Source organism: Aptenodytes patagonicus, chromosome 8 (genome assembly GCF_965638725.1).
Source record: "Aptenodytes patagonicus chromosome 8, bAptPat1.pri.cur, whole genome shotgun sequence".
Classification (NCBI taxonomy): domain Eukaryota; kingdom Metazoa; phylum Chordata; class Aves; order Sphenisciformes; family Spheniscidae; genus Aptenodytes; species Aptenodytes patagonicus.
In genome coordinates, this window is record NC_134956.1 from 327351 (window position 1) to 344386 (window position 17036).

The 17036-nt window shown below is 42.1% G+C and overlaps 1 protein-coding gene across 3 annotated transcripts in view; it reads left to right on the plus strand.

The window, feature by feature from the left end:
- BICD2 (BICD cargo adaptor 2) overlaps window positions 1-17036 on the plus strand; it is a 97219-nt gene that overhangs the window by 52406 nt on the left and 27777 nt on the right. The window lies entirely within an intron of this gene.

Consider the following 17036-nt stretch of genomic DNA (forward strand, 5'->3'; position numbering starts at 1 on the left):
TGGTTCCATCCACTGATCCAGCCTGTTGTGGCCACAATGGTTCTGACCCAGTACAAATTCACTCTGCTGTGTTCAAATACCTACTGGTTCTGCAGTTAACGCCTGTATTGCGTCCCAGCTCATTTGACGGACATGTGACTGTGCGTCTGGGCCACGCTGGTGCTGTGGGTACTGCACATCAGTACCTTCAGGCCGAGAACTGCTGCCTTAAAAAGCAGAGGAATCTGCTTAGCGCAAGCGCAGAGATGCTTTGGATGTACTTTTTCTGCCTTGCTCCCAGTACAGATTTTCTTGCTGCAAAATATTTGGGGCATGATTTCCCGTTTTATCACTTTTTCCACCCCAACTTCTAAGGATGTGGGAGCATAACAAAACACTGAATTGCACAAAGGAGTAATAGTAAAGTTTATGGTCTTGTGTTTTCTCTCATGAAAGTGATGGCTTTTACTTTTTCATAGGTTGCTTAACTTACTACCTCATAGTATCTTTGACTTTTTATTGTTTTAGTATTGAAACTGCCTATTTCTGAGGGGAAATAATCACTGAAAAATTGACTTAAAAGTTTAATTACTTACGAAATCTGTAGCTCAGCAGGAGTCTCTGTGGCACTGATGCAGAAAAGACTGTTTTGAGAGCTCAAACCATTGCTTAAATTTAGGCTGGGTAGAAGTTACAGAGACTGTAAACCACAGATGGATGTGGTAAACAATCCGCAATTATTACTCATGAGCTTTCTTGCACCGTCCTTTGAAGTGTTGGGTATAAGTCTCAACTGGCCTCCCCTGCCAGGAGGGGAGGTTATCTAAGAGCCCACGTCTTAATCTCAATGTACTCTACATGACCACAGCTGAAAATCAGAAGTGGCTGATTTTACTTCTTTGGGACATAGTAACAAATATGTGGATAATATTTGGTGGTAAAATTCGTGAGGAAATGTGGGTTACTTCTGTGGAGATGTGGGGGTTCAATAGTACCTCTCTTTGGGGTACGACAGAGAAGGAGATTTGTAGGGCAAACTGTCAGAGGTGATCAAACAGGCCAGTCAAGCTCTTCTTTAATTTCATGGGTCCTGGCTGTACGTTAACAGAGCTGGAATCAGGCCATGTGCTCTGCTTAGGCAAGGAACCAGTCCCTGCAAGCACACACAGAACTCTTGTCTCTATTTCCTAACGTTTAAGAACAGCTTAAAGGAAAAGTTCCTCACCCCAGAGGCAGCATCGTGTCCATAAGGGATTCCAAACGCCGCTCAAAAGCGTGCTGATCGGCAGATTTCAATCCAGCTCCCTGCGTCACTGCAGCTGGAGGTGATTTTTCCTTCTAGATACTGCCATGTTTCAGCCACCTTTGCTTGGAGCTGCATTTTGCTTTACACAACCCTCAGATGAGCTGTCAGTTTGCAAGGTTTTAGGGTGGGTTTTTTCTTGTGCTTTGTCCTTCCACCTCACCCACGCACCCTTGTGCGCAAACACACTTGTGTGAGATGGACCAAGGTGAGAACTGAAGAGTGCAGGAAGCGGGAAAGTGGGTGACATCAGGTTTCTTGTGAAGATTTTTGGGTTTTTTTAAAGCCTTTTTTTTAAGCTCTCTTTTGCTGAACGGGGGAAGATGCGTTTAGTTACTTTAGTTCTACTAAAGGCTGATGATAATTAACTGGATGTGACTGATTTTAGACTTTGAATGGAAACTGAACTCAGTTAAAGAAAAATAAAAATCAAAACAATGTGATAACTGGAACTTTGCAGTTAGGGGTTTCTCTGCATGTCACTTTGTGTCATCTCAGTGCCTGCGTTCTCCTTTCCTTCCCTTTTTTTAGCCTAGCTGCTTCTTCTGCTGCTGGTAAATTGTGGTTGGGTGAAGAAGTGAGGAGGAGAAAAAGAAATGGCTTGAAAGCTTTAGTGTTAAAATGAAAACATCTGGGCCAATTGACCATGTGTGGTTTGGGGTTCCTTTCCTCTGAAGATGCCTATTTGTGTATTGTATTTTGGTTTGAGAATTGCCTTATAATTACTGGTAGGGAACAGTGAGGCAGGGTGTGTGAACAGAGATACCAGCCTTCTCCTGGCCCACAAAAAAGCCAAGTCAACATGACCATCTTGAGGGACTTGGCTTGTCTCTCGTACAATGCATCACAAAGTGGCAGAAGTTCAAATAGTTGTTATTTTACCATTGTTGTCCAGGTAAGTGGAAACAGGAGGATATGCACAGGCCTCCTGTGATGATTTATAGATCTAATAGGAAATTTAATTTGAAAGCATTGTGTGAGAGAAATCAAGGAGAACTTGTTGTGGCTGTTGTAAGCTAGTGAACAAGATAAGCAGTGTGGTTTTCCCCAGTCCCTGTTGTTGTGCTTAGCTTTAGACTGCCTCATGGTAAAAGTTTTATGTTGATATTAGTCCAAGGAGACTCTGTGCTGTGAAGAATGCTGCTGCAGTCTGAAAGTGTTGAGGATGAAGGTGGAATATGATCTACTGTTTTATACCGCAGAGACATAGTGGAAATTCCTTCCTTCATTTTTTCTGACTGCTGATGAAAGAAAAACTACTGTGGCTCTTCTCCATCTTGTTGTAGAGAATGTTTGTAGGCAAATCTAGTCTTTATAGTGTGTATTTTGGAAGTTCTGTATTATTGGCTATTGAGAGAACTGACTTGCAAGATATCTGGGGAAACAGGAAACTTTACTTCCATTTCAACCGTTCTGGATTTGAGCCAGATAAGAGGAAGGATGTGGAAAATATTTGATTGTGTGTCCTCTGGCCAGGCAGAGGGCTCCTTCTGTCAAAACTAAAAGGAAGTTTCAAAGAAAAAAAAAAAGTCAGGAAATCAACTGAGGCTGAATCTCTGCTTTATTTTTAAGGGAGATTTGCTTGTCAAGACTGGCTGCACAAGTTTTTATCTGCTGTTTTGTAGCTATCTGATAGGATATAAAGTTTTACTGTTGCTGGGGCTTTTTTGAAAAAATCTCTTCAGTCCTTAGTAGTGGCACAAGGAGGGTGGTCAAGTGCATCAGGCAGCAGCTCCTCTTGAGATGCTGCTGGCAGTAGCGGTGGTGGTGGGTTGAAACCAGATGTTGCCCCACATCAATTGGAAGCTCATTCAAGACTGCACGTTTAAGATCCATCATTCCTTTTGTGTCTTCTCGGGACACTTGCACGGAAGCAATGAGTTGTTTTTGGAAGAAGAGTGGCATTCGATACACCTGGAGTTGCTGTAGCAGACACAAATGGTTTTGACACTTTCTGTTGAATTATCTAACTTTGGCGTGTCGAGACAGGCTGACAGGGTGGTTACCGATTATGAGTTTTACTGCTGTCATTAGCTAGCTCAGCAGCTCCTGTGTCCTGGAAGAGTCACTGGAAGGAGTAATTGCTCCTGAGTAATTGCCAATTGCCATTCCTTTTTAATCTTCTTTCATCTCTCCTGTTTAGTGGCACCAGAACAGATTTCATAAGGTGATTTGGCTGTGAAGTCATGAGGTAGCCGTGCCCAGTATAGAGAAGCTGAAAAATAAATGAGTGATTCTTTCCCAGGAAAGTAAAAGGTGTTCTGATTATGTACACTAAAGAAGGAAATAGATTTTAATGTGTGAGCTTTTATACATTAAGAAAAATAGCTGACGTGTCATGGTACAATATAATATGTACTAAATAGCATGTTAAAAAAACCCCCAACAAACACAAGTTATCAGCAACATATGAGTAATTTTATTGCTCCGAGGCTATAAAATGGAAGCTGTTTTTCTGAGGCTTGTTCTGAAGAAAATTTCTTGTTTGGCATTATTGTCTAATAGGCTTTATCAAGAAAGTGTGTGTCAATCTGAATGATAATGAACACCACACAGTGACTTGGCCCTGCTATGCGCAGGGGACTCTCTCCTTTTTTTCTGTTGATAATGCTGGGATTTTCAGCTCTGTCCCCAACACAGACACACAATTGTTTATCCTGGGGGTTTGTTTGTTTTTTTTTAACTCTAGAGAAAAGGGATACCCAGCATGTAGATATCTATAAAGATCTGTCAGTTTTATTCCTCCATCCTATTCTCTTGCCTCACATTGGAGGAATTGGTCATGAGTTTGTTTTTCCAGAGGCTCAAGTGACTCTAACAACCCTCATGCTCTAGTCAAATCCTGTAAATAATTTCCTTAATTAAGTTTATGGCTTATGAAGCTCACCCATACTCTCAGAGTAAACCCAAAAACTAACCAACCAGCTCTGACATCTTTATTCTTCAGTGAAGACCTAGAACTTGGTCTCTGTTGTGGGTAGCCAAATGCTTCACTGAAGGACACACAGATAATTGCCAGCCCTCTGATTAGAACAGCTTCAAACGGAAGCCGATCTTCGCTCACTGGAAACATAAGACGCACTGTATTAGATCAGGCCACTTCAACCACGACTGCCTTACAAGTGCAGTAACGCAACTGCTTGCAGTCATCTCTCCATATGCTCGGACATAGCAAGATTACAGCTGCTTGTATCAGCTTTCTGGGCCTTGCAGTTAACATATGTGAATGGAGGTGGAAGAGACATTGCTGGGAAGCCCAGGACACAGCCTGTTCACAATATTTGACTGTTCTAATTGCTAGCAAGTGTTTATTTTTTGGAGTCAGTGTTTTCACCATGGTAGGCCATTAGGTTGGTTGGTTGCTCAGAGTGATGAAGGCTGACAATTCTTCTATAAATACACAGTAATCTGATTGCTGAAGTTCTCCAGGCTTCCTTAACATCGTCAGTGAAGGAATAGTATTCCTAAAGTTATGCTTACACTTCTCTTTCCCACTAGGATTTATAGCTAAGATGCTGAATAGTCCTTTGTGTTGCTTTCTGTTTCTCCCTCTTGAACACACTGGTAACCCATACAGGAAAATGCACAACAGATCTCCCCTGCAGCCAAGGAAGGAAAGCCTCCATGTTCTGCATTCCCTAAAAGCTGTATCACGAGCCATGCTTAAAGAAGGCATAGGTTTTATTATAGCAGAGAATAAGTGTAAACAACATTTTATTGTGCTCTAAATTACAGACTGTGCGCTACTGGTAAGCAGCCAAAAGTGTGTTCAAGTAGTTTATTACAATGTATTCTAGATTTGAAGTCCTATGGTTCATGTAGTCTGACCTGTATTCTGTATCAAATCAAGAGGGCTCTTTCTTCCCTTTTTAAATAAGTGGAGGAAGGGGGGATACGTTTTTGATGCAACGAAATCATATGAAATCCTCAATGTTATTGCTGTAATATTTCTGGATATATTGCAAAGGTCAAAGAAGCTTGAGGTAATGTCAATCATATAGCAAAAATATGCTTGTAGAACATTTATCTTCTGTGCGCACTTGCATGGTGTAGAGTAAACCACCTTCCCCATTCTGAATAGTGTCTAATCTGCAATGTTGCATATACAGGTGAACAGCTTAGAGAAGGGAAAGTGCTGAAAGTTTTATTGTCTTTCATGATAAGAATCTTTGAGAAGAAAGGAAGAAAAAAATACTTAATCTCTAGAGGAGTTCTTTCTAATCAGAAAGGACAGTAGCAGAGGAGGATTTGCAGCTTTTGGAAGCAGAATGGTGAAGAGTGGAAAAAGAGGTCAGATATGAATGGCATTAAAATGGTGTCAAATGCAGAAAGAGGGGGAAAAAGGCACATTTTTCATGGAGAATATGACTTGGAGCAAGGGGAAGGAAGATGCCTTTAGTGGTAATATTTGGATTAATTGGAGTGAAGGAGGCTGAAAAGCTCTGAAAGTTGATGGTAGAATTGGTTGCTGTGGAGCAATGGAGCTTGGAGTTTTGGCAGTGTAAGAGTTTTGGTTGCACTGAAGGAAGGTGTAAGTAACAGCTTTTCTAGAAACCTTGCCTCTAGGAGGTACAGAGAGTTGGAGACCCCATGGAGGCAGAATGAGTTGAGAGAGAAACTCTTCATGGTCACCAAAGAAACAGGAGCAGGGTTGTTGATCTAGAGAGAGGCGAGAAGAAAACAGCGGGCTGGGGTGGGATGATGACAAAGAGCAAGGAGCGAGCTCCTTTTGTTTAAGGAGCTAAAATAAAAAAGTCATCTCTTCATTGCAGAATATAGTGAGCTTTGCTAGAAAGCCTCTGTAGCAGGGCTTTGTGGGTGGCTTTATGTTTCAACGAAATGAAGCTGCCTGAGTGCCAGTATAACTACCAGTGCAATCCAGAGGTAGCCAGAGTGGGACAGGTGGACGCGGAGGCAGGTGGACCAGTTATACAGTCAAGTTGCTGGAAAAAAATAAAAGCAAGCAGAATTGTGTAAGAGAGCTGAGTGCTTTGCATAAACTTTTATAAAACCAGATTGCAGGTGGGTGAGTCATGGAGAAAAGGCTTTTTTATTAAAAAAAAAAAAAGTAAAAAGCACAGCGTTTCCCCCTCTCTGCCTGGTGAGTTGCAAAGTGTGACCTTCAGAGGGTCACTCTGCTCGGTCATGTTGTGATTGTCGGGCCCGCAGGAGTGGCTGCAGGGTTGATAGTGCACATCACTTACTGCCATTCCATACGTTGTATGGGAAAAGCTGCAGGAGGTGCATTTGAAAATTGTCTTTTTCACCCTGAAAGCTTGTAGAAATCGATGTGTTTATCAGCATTGAATTTGGGAGTAAGGCAACAGTGTGACACGGCTTTCAGTGTAACCCTCTGGGGATAAAGGTGGTTCTCCCCCATTTCTCCTTGTTGAGGGATCCCGTGGCAACCCTTAACTTAAAATGGAAAAGCCTCTGAGCACAAAGGCTCTTGCAGAGCTGATTACCTGTGGATTTTTAGGTCCCTTCTGGGCCCAGGTGTAATGCTCAAATAATACTCTGCAGCAGTGAACAGAAGATAATCCTTGATTCATTGCTGGTTTTTTGAACTGTGCATACAGAAGCATATTTAAATAATGCTAAAATACACTGAAAGAGTTACGTCTGAAGTGAGCAGTGTAGCTGGAAATCAGCTGCTAAACGTGCTCCAAATGTAAAAGTGGATTGGTAAAGCCGTTTCTAAAAGCAAAGCAGTGATGAGCCTGTTCCTTGAAGGAGCAGGATTCCTGTGAAGGAACACACATTTAGCGTGCAGGACTGGATTTCTTGTTCTCTAATGTGTTGAAAGAATTAGAAGGGTCACAGTGTGAATAGTTTTTCTTTTGTGTTTTGTTTTGTTTTTTTAAAAAACCTGTCTTTTGTCCAGTGCAGGAAGTTCAGAGGTGGTGATAACAGTATGATAGCAGCACGCTGCTGCATGCTGGCTCAGCACATTGCAGATGGCTGCAGATGGCAGCTGTTTTCTTCCCACCTTTTTATTTTCATTGAAGTGATTTTTATACCGACAGCTTCCTTTTTTTTTAAGAACGATGAGAGCTGAGTATTTTTACAAAAAGGAAGTACTGCATGTCGTTTGTATCCATTTGAAACATAATAAAAATCCATTCCAAAGAAGATGAATTGTCGTGGAAATTCAGTTGATGTGCTTTGCACGTATTCAAGGAGGCATCTGCTCATGATTTCTCTATTGTTGTTGTGCACTGATATATTCAGAGGAAAGATGTTAACAACAGCGTTTCTCTTGCTGTAACGGCTGCTGCCTAGAAACTCAGTGTCCAAAAATGAATTAATACTGAAAATGGGGGCATTAAAAGTCACCATTTGAACACTGTGTATTTCAGACCTTAAAGAAATATTAAAAAGAATTCTTGTTCTTCTGACATTATAAAACTCTAAATATGATTCTCAAAGTTTGAATTAGCAGTTAAGATTCCACGATACTCTATTGCTTGGGAATTAACGTGGTAGCACGCTTGCTGGGGGATCTTTTCATTGTTCTAATTAAATTGCTGGGTGCCTGTCGGTGCTGCGGCAATAGAAGGATGAGTCTTTCTCTTTAGTCACGGCTCCTCGTGACCTTCATTACGACCTTTAGTCTGCCCAGGGTTTCTGCATGAGCAGCGGAGGGACAAAGTCTCTTGTATGCAGCTATAATCTTTTAACAGATGTAAAATCAATATGCACAATTGAAAGAGTAGCTGGAAACGCTCTAATCAGCGAAACAATGGCTTGAAGTTACTTTGCAAACTGTTAATTAAAGAGGCCCCCTCCTCCCCCGCTGGGTGAAAACTTCCGCTTTACTGGTAGTGTGATTTTAGGATGCAGAAGCAGGGTGATTGCTTTGTTTTGCCTGTGCTTGGCACTGCTTCCATTAAAGTAGGTGACCCTTGGCAAGCTATCCAAGCAAGATTTGTTTGGGTCACATTGGCATTTTTTGAAAACAGGAAAGAGCGTGTACTACAGTATGCCTCAGAGCAGTACTGTAATATGCTTGGGAAAAAATTCCTTTGTTTCACCTAGTAGTTCTGTGCTGATAGACTGTCTCAGAACTGCACCCTGAGATTTATTTTCAAGTCACATACGGTAGGTTTTAAGAAAGTGGCTTGTGACAAAACATCGCTCGGGCAGAAGCACAAAGAGCCAGCTAGGGGATGTGCCTGTAGTATCAGAAATGACATTGCTGTGCTGTTGCCGCCCTTGTGACTGTATCAAAATACATTCTTTTTTTTTTTTACCCTCTGTTTTGGTTTTCAAGTTTAGTTTTGATGTACTTTTACTGATATCCCTCTTTATCCTTTTTTTTTTTTTTATGAAGTAAGTTTGGGGTGGTAATGTATCAAGTCTTCCTCCTCAGCTCCCCATAAATGCCTACTGGATCATCTGCAGTTGAAGGAGGGGTCCAGATTTTTTTATTGACATTGCTTAGTATTCTCTCCCTTTATTTCATTAGTGAGTGTAGCTAACTCATTAACCCCTGCTACTTTTTAGCATTTGATTCCCCAGAGGGAGGTGTCTGCTGCTGTAAAAGTTCAGCAGATGAGAGAAACCCAGGGTAGCTGGCCAAACCTACCTGTCCTCCATGTCTCAGGCTGGCACTGGTCTGAGCTGTTCCTGATGTAGCCAGGACTGAAGGGGAAATACTGAAGGAATAACCGAATATTGAGTAATCGCATGCAATGAAATCCAAGCTGCTCCTGCGTGGGGTAGCTTAGGTCTGGAAGCCAGAGAGGTATCCTTGTTTTTTCTTATCTGGGTTATCCTGACCCTCCATTGCTGTGGGGATTGAAAAGACAACTGATTTCAACCTGATAAATGACTGGTTTGGATCTGGTTTTCGAGAATATCTAAGGAAGTTCATGGTGTTACAGTTGTGTGGCCAATGTGAAAATAGTCAGCAGCTCTAGGAGCTACATTTGTTAGGACAGCTTATGGCTAACTAGCAATATAGATGGTCGTGTCAGCACAGGCACTGACAACTGCTTCGAAGAATTGGATGCCACCACTTCTACCGTCATGGTATTTTTCCCTAAAATGCAGAATCGAGAATGGAGACTTGCCCTTTTTATGTCTTAATGATGGCGACATATGTTCTGGTGGTTATTCTAACAGAGTTGTTTGATCTTCACAGTGTCTCAGCCATTTGAGTTCAGAGGAACTTGGACAAAAGCTCTTGTGGGAGGAAAAACTAGCAGGGGTCAATGAACATAGCTTTTTTCATAACAAAGGGACTCTTCTGTTTTGCTGCTGCCAGTTTTGCCTACGTGTAGATTTTTATACAGTATAATAGTGTGATTTATCAAAACATTTCTTAGGGAAAATAATCCTTCTTTTAATAGAAAGAGGGCAGTGTTACTCTTATATGGCCAAAGATTGATTTCCTGCCCCCCCCCCCCCCCCCCCTTTGCTTTATGGAAATATAGGTCGGTTGCCTTATAACAGGCACAGAGCGTGCACTTTGAGTGCGAGTGGACAAAACACTATCTTGCTAATTACTGGTACACAACTTCAGTGTACCGTATTCTGCGTGCAGAACTTGGCTGCTCCCTTCAAAGCATGTCCTGCAAGGAAGAGGCTGCTGTGGCGTAAATACATTCAGAACAACTGCCCCTGTGGTGTTTTTGGCTTTTCAAAGCCTCTTGTAGCTGTAAGATAAGAGTTGAGAGACAAAGGAAATCTCTGGAAACAGTATTTAGTCATTGTTTGAAGAAGATCCAATTGCTGTGTCCCCACATCTGTTTATTTCTGTAGAATACAAGCGAGATGTAACACACTGTCTGAAGTACAACTGTGAAAAGAGAAGGAGATTTCATAATTTAGTCATAATATATATGAAGTAATTGTATTAAGTCATCAGAAAGTTAAGTCTGTCCTGCTAAGTGGTAAACAAGGCTGCTGAAAGAAAATCCGAGCTGCTTGGGTCCTGCTCCTGTTGTAACCTACAGTTTGTTGGAAAACAGAAATGCAGACTGTAATACAGCAGCAGCTGGGGTTATGCCCATATTGATCTCCCTCTACTCCATCCTTGCTTTCCATCCCTCTTCACTTGATCCTTTTCTCTCACCAGAGGTTCTGCCTCTAGTTTAATGCAAGTTATACACAACTTCATTGAAAAAATTTGCACTAGAGACACTTGCAATCCGTGCAGTCTGTGTGCAAGTTCGTCTGTTGTGTGTGAAGCGTTACTAGAAAATGTTGCTGCTAGGCTAGAAAACAACAACTTTGAATTGGGAACGCTGAGTGATCCCAGTTTGGCAGTGTGAACCATGCTAGAGCCTGGCTACACTGGTGTTAGGAGCTGTTCCAGCAGCCAAACAGATGAAGACCCTGGCTGAAGCTGGTTCTTTGTGTGAGTGAAGACTGGTAGGACTATGCCATTAGCAGATCGTGCTCAGGAAGAAGAAGAGTTAAGATTTTTTTTTTATCCAGAATCACAGTGTAGAGCTTCCTGCATCCATCAGTTGAGTGGTTTCCTACAGCTGATGAGCGCTCGAGTGTTTCTGACTGCCCCAGGCAGCAGAAGGAAGGCAGCTGCTTCCAAACACATGGGCAGACCTGGCAGGCGTTCCTGTGGGTTGGACTGGGGATGGGTGTCACTCCATGAATTGTGCCATGTACCTCTCATCCTTCGGAGCTGCCAGGCATCATCTTCACCTCTGCTGTACTCCAGGAGTACTATGCCTGTAACGGGAAAATCTCTATTTTTCTTTTTTTTTTTTTTTTTTTTTAAATCCAGCCTCTGTCAGGCTTCCATATGATATTGTTTAATATTACAGCATTTTCCTTTATTCCATGGCATTTTCTATAAAGAAGTACCACTTCCATAATCTAAATGTAAGCAAAATCTTTCATTCGCCTCTACTACTTATAAAGTGGTATCATAGGTACCATTAATTTAGATAGATAACTCCTTTGGGATTTAGTTCATTAAAATTGTTTGAAGTAGTGATGGAACTCTAAGTCAGTGGTCTTGAGATGATTGTATCTTGGTAGGATTGGGTAGTGTAAACTAAGCACTTTCCACATCCAGGAGATGTGGTACCTTGCAAAAATAGGCCACTAATGCTGGGAGTATAAATTTAGCCAAAGCTTTCATCTCATGCTTTACATATAAATTAGTTATGGCCAAATTAAGTCAGTAGGAGACCTCTAATCTTTGATAGCTGTACAAACTTCAACATTTTGTCAATATTATTTTAATTGTAGATTCTTTTAAGTCTGACAGATTTGTGGTATCTAGTGCTGAAGTCGCATAAACTTGCTCCTGGCCTGCTGCCGCAGTATGCTAGTGTTAAATCTGCCCAAGAAAGACTGTCACTGCTGGAAACAGTTAATGGAAACTTTAAAATAGGCCTTTAATACTAGAGTAAGAAATAAGAGTAAGAAAATAAATGAGCCTCCAACAGACCTTGTAACAGAAGAGGGCAGGCTTTAATTAACAAGAGAAACTTGTACTTAGTGATTATTGAAAATATGTGGTTGGTGGACATTTCTGATGAGGCAAACTTAACGTGGATTTGCAAAAGGATGTAACAGCAGAGTAAAACTGCAGTTTTGGACTGCAGGCACAGAACATAGAGCAAAGTGTAGAGTAGTTCTCTAATATCACTGAAGTGGGAGCTTTTTGGTTAATAATTATCACTGATTGACTGAAGGATGTTAAAATCAAAAAATGAAAGTAACAACAACAAAAAACTTGACGAGAGAGAAAAGCATTTAGAAGTTATCAGTGGGCTAGAAAAAGTGGTTTATGGAAATACTACAACATTAGACTTGTTTTAGCTCGGTTAGGGACAAGCGAGACTATTCAGGACATCGACTGCTGTGATGACAAGGAAAGGTCTGATGGTGTTAGAAGAGATTCCCTGCCACTTCCCCACCAGGGCCGCCGGCTAGTCACTGCTGCTGTCCCGAGGCTGTTCTGTACCTGGGAGCATGGGCAGCAACTGCTCTGCAAGGCTTTCCTGGCTTGGCAGTGGTTGGGGCACATGGCGTGCGGGTGCAGCAGGCTCACCCGCAGCCCCTTCGGCACCCATTTGGGACCAGAGTTGGTTCAGCTCACTGGGAGAATCATAACACGTAGGTCCAGCAGACAGCGAATTGGCACCTCACCGAAAAAAGTCCCTGTTCTGATGAGGGCTGTTGTGGATATATTGCGAGCCATATTCCAGCAGCATGGTTGCTCTTGAGAGGAGTGTCTTCATGAAACCAGCAATGTAGGCCAATTTCTAGATAGGGAAATTGGTCTGGTTTGAGTTTGCTACCAAATTACCACAGTGGATTGACTCTCCTAAGGCACCTGGTGCATTAGAGGAGTCTAGATTATATGCTTCAGTTGGGAAATGAAACCCTTTCAAGAATCTGAAATCAATTTCAGCATCGCCCATCTCTGCGGGTGATTGCTTGGGGACACTGGGTGGCAGTGACCCTTCTTAGAGCTGGGCTTTGCTCCACCAGCCCTTCTGGAGGTAAAAGACGACAGCTACCTAAAAGTTTATTGGCAGGCCTTGGAAGGGTTAAATGTTTTCTTTGTGGCAGTGAAGGACATGGAAAGCTGCCAAGCATTTAGATTTGAAAAGCAGCTGGAGTTTAGCTGCTCTTAGCAAGCAATTCAGTGCAGGAAGGGGGAGACTAATAATAACGTTACACAGTGCCATTCATAACACTGTCATTAAGTTTGGGTCAGCGTTTTCCATCCAGACTCCCACGCTTGGCTGGAGCCGAGGTGCAGAGCCCAGGCCCACCCGCCGCCCCGGCGCTGCAGGAGGACAAGCCCAGGTCTCCGAAGAAGTGCAGCTCGGAACGCACAGAGGGAGCAGGGTCCCCTCTTGTGCTCCTGGAGCTCAAAAATGGCTCAGTTTTATAGATGATGAGATCACTGTTTGGAAACAAGACCATTACAGTGACTGACTTATTCCAGTTTTAAAATGGGTTATTTTGGATGGATTTAAAAAGTTGTCCTCAGATCTCAGAGATTTATCAGTGCCCCCAGCTTTTGATAACAAGGTTCATTCCAGTCCTCCCAGCTTCTTCTACACCATTGATCTGTTTGTTTCTGTGAAGACATGGCACCACTGCTGCTGCCTGTGTGGGCTTGCGCCAGTGCCAGACACCTTGTGTTTAGTGCCCAGTGGACTACAGGGCAAAGACCACCCCTTTGGGTGGGCAGCTAAAGCCTGGGGGTTGGGGGAAGGTGTGTTTATCCTCACCTGGGTTGTAAACTTGCAGTTGGAGAGCATCGCTAGAGCAGGGCTGGATTCTTATACAAGGAACTTAAACAAGAGTAAGCATATTGCTCGTCCCAGCCATGTGTGTGCAGGTCTTAACCCTCCCCATGACAAAGAACGGGTTTGGAGAATGTGCTTTGGATTTGATTCTGGATTGGATCAAATGTTTGAACAGATAGTTAGCAAACAACAACACCTTAAGTAATAGGACATATGTATTGTAGCAAGACTTAATGCTGATTAAGTAGTTACAAGAGATTTAAACGGCTCCAGGATATGCTGTAGTAACTGAGTTTCATCCTGGGTCTCTCTAATATTGTACAGAAAAGAAATCCATGACAGTGCATTTCTTTTTTCTCCAGTGTTGCAATAAACCCATCCTTAATGTCACAGCTTCACAAAGCTTTTTTTTTTTTTTACTGGTTTGCAAAAAAAAAATCAATAAATCTTGAGCTGAGTACGTGAGTAGGGTGGTGCCCCAGCATTAATCACAGATGTATGTATCCATAGTAAGATGCTTTGTCATGGGGTAGGTGTTTGGATAATGAGAGGACATTTAAAAAAAAAAAACACAGCCAAAAACCAGGCAATTGCACACATTTGCTACTGAAGTTTTGATGTAGTTGCATGTCTTCCATTAATGTTTCAGAGCTATTGGGAGCATTATGTATAAGTTATGATAAATAGCTAGTATGCTCTTTTCCCCACTTTCTGCAGGAGAATAAATGTGCTGAGTTGCACATGTTCTACCTCCTCTTCCCTGCCATCTCTAATTTTTGTTCCCTGGAGGATATTTGTCACGGAGTTCAACCTGACTGTGCTTGGGAACACTGGGCATGTCTCATGTGAATTAGAGCTCTTCAGATCTTGTCTCCTAGTCCAAAAAATAAAAAGTAAGACTGCAGCTTTAGCTAGGAAAGAGGAATCGGGTCAGACTTGCTCAGTGGCTCCAAATGCATAAAATGGGCATACACCTGGCCCAGGTGTAGGAAAACCTCGAAAGGGGTGAGGTGAGGAACTTTTTTAGTAAGTTCTTTTAGCATTAGTTGCAGAACAACCCCAGGTGCTAACACAGGTGTTCCCGGTGCTGTATTTGGGAGGCTTGTATCATGCTGCTGAGCTGTGCTAGGAGCTGCCTGCAGTGGCATTTGAGCATAGTTCGGATTTCTGTGAGCATGCTGGGACAAGTGCTGCACTGGTGGGCTTGGAGCTTCTCGCCTGCTTTTGACTGCAGTTGTCACTGCTGAGGTTTAGGATTGGTAGTTTTTTGTTGTTGTGTGGTTCCCCCCCCAGTTCCCAGAGCAAAATAATATTTCAGAGAGGCACCTGGGAAGGGAGACTGACTGGAATATGAGTCATCTCTCTCGGGGGTTTTTTGGCTCAGTGATTTTTTTTCTGTATGAAATGCAATTAAAGCTTGACTTTGCTTTTGAAAACACACAAACTAAACACTATTTCTTCTGCTTCTTCTAAGTGACCACAGTGCTCCGCCTTCCTCCTTCCTTCCCTATTTGTATCTACCTCTGTCTACAGTCACACCAAGGCTTAGAAAGTCGAGCAGCTTTTCAGCAGATAGACCATGTCACGGCATGACTTGCAACAAAAGAGTGGAGAGGAGTCCAAGCTACAGTTTAGCATAATACCTACTTTATTTTTCTCCAGTGGGCTTGTGTGAACAAGACACCAAAAACACTTGCAATAAATTTTGGAAAATACTGTCTGACTGATGCAGACAGTGACTTTCTCTACTGGATGTGTGGTCTGTCTTTTGCAATATTTCTTTTGAATGCGTTTGTGTTGTAAAACACTTCTGAGAGCATGCTAATTTTTCTGTCACTTACGAGAACTGTTTTCTTAGTAATTTCACATGCAGTGTTTGGAGAAGAGGACACAGGTACTGGATACAATTAGAAAAAACAAAGATTTCTTTCCAAAGGACAGTCCATTTCTGTTGCATAGGGCCGGAGAGGGATATCTATGGCTCATAAACTGAATCGAAGTATAAAAGCTACGATAGTTACATTTGAGTAACTCAGTGACTGTTGTATGTCAGTGGGAATAGTTGAATGCTGAACAAATGTCACAAACACAAGTTCGAAATGGTAGTTGTTATATGTTTTTATATATATAGAAAACAGCTATGGGTATAGCTGTGCCTGGCTCTCAGCCTCCACTAGAGTTGTTTTTATTTCCTGGCATTCAATGTGTGGGATATGTGTGCGTATTGTGATATAGCCTGAATTTTATACAGGGGTTGTATGGGAAATAAAACTGCTTCTTTTCCCAAATTGAGGTTGCCTGAGCCATGGTACCTACAGGTGTTTTATTTATAAAGCTTTCCTCATACAAAGGAACATCTTATGCTGCACCAATACGTGTGCACACATGATAACATGGGTGCAGGTGTGACTGGAGGCAGTTTCTCCTGTGAATGAGGAAGCGGAGCCATGAGAGAAAACCATGGCATTTCTCCTTTGCATAAATAAATAAATAACTAAATAAATGTTTTAATACTATTTTATAGTTCTACTGTAAGAACAGAGTGGGCAAAATGGTAAAAACAAGGAGCTCTTGTAGCTCCCGCAACTGAGGAAGATGAGAGGGAGAAGGCCATCGTCAGGAGGTGCTGCTGGCCATGCGTGGTGGCTGGTCTGCCTCTCCACCCCGAAAGCATTTGCCCATTGCCAGGGATTGCAAACAGCCTTGTCACACAGGTGATCTTTATTGCAGTAGTGAAAGTACAGGTTTCCAAACCTTTTGTTCATATATAGTAAACAGTTGGATCTAATGGAACTTTTCTGTCTCTTTTTCTCCCAAATATTAGTGTTTTGTTTTATAACTATAATACAAAAAAAAAAAAAATTTAAGAGCCCATAACTTGAGGACTAGGGGAAGATTATTTTTGGTTTCTTATGCAATCTTAATTTGACTCTGTTCTAGGAGTATTTTATATCCCAGCCCTTCATTACACAGTTATGTGGTGCTTTGCCACAGGACCCCAGTCCTCGCAAAGGAAACAGTTACAATCAGATGGGCAGCTGTGAATTTCACACACAACTTGCAACTGCTGGTCTTTGTAGCCTAAATAATGTAACTTCTTAGTTGTCTTAATGTCTCGTGATTGACTTGAAATTTTCTTTTTGCGCATAGAAAAGCTTTATGGTCCATATTTTGAGTTCTTAATTTCACCATTGGTACCTGGGGTAGGTGATGTAGCTTTGAGGTTGGTTCTTCTGGAGTGACAGCTGTGAGTGTGAAGGCAGTGCTCAGAAGAACAGTGGCTGAAGTGCCTCCTTCAAAAAAATGCTGAAGGAGGCGCTAAGTTATGTAAATGAGGATTAGTCTTCCCAATTTTCATGTTGATGTTTAATAAATTGTCTAAGAGATGATGTTTTATGATTATTTTGGTGGGCTGGGCAGTGTTAGGTTAACGGTTGGACTTGATCTTAAGGGTCTTTTCCAACCTAAATGATTCTATGATTTTCTTCTCCCCACAGAAAGAGAATATGTAT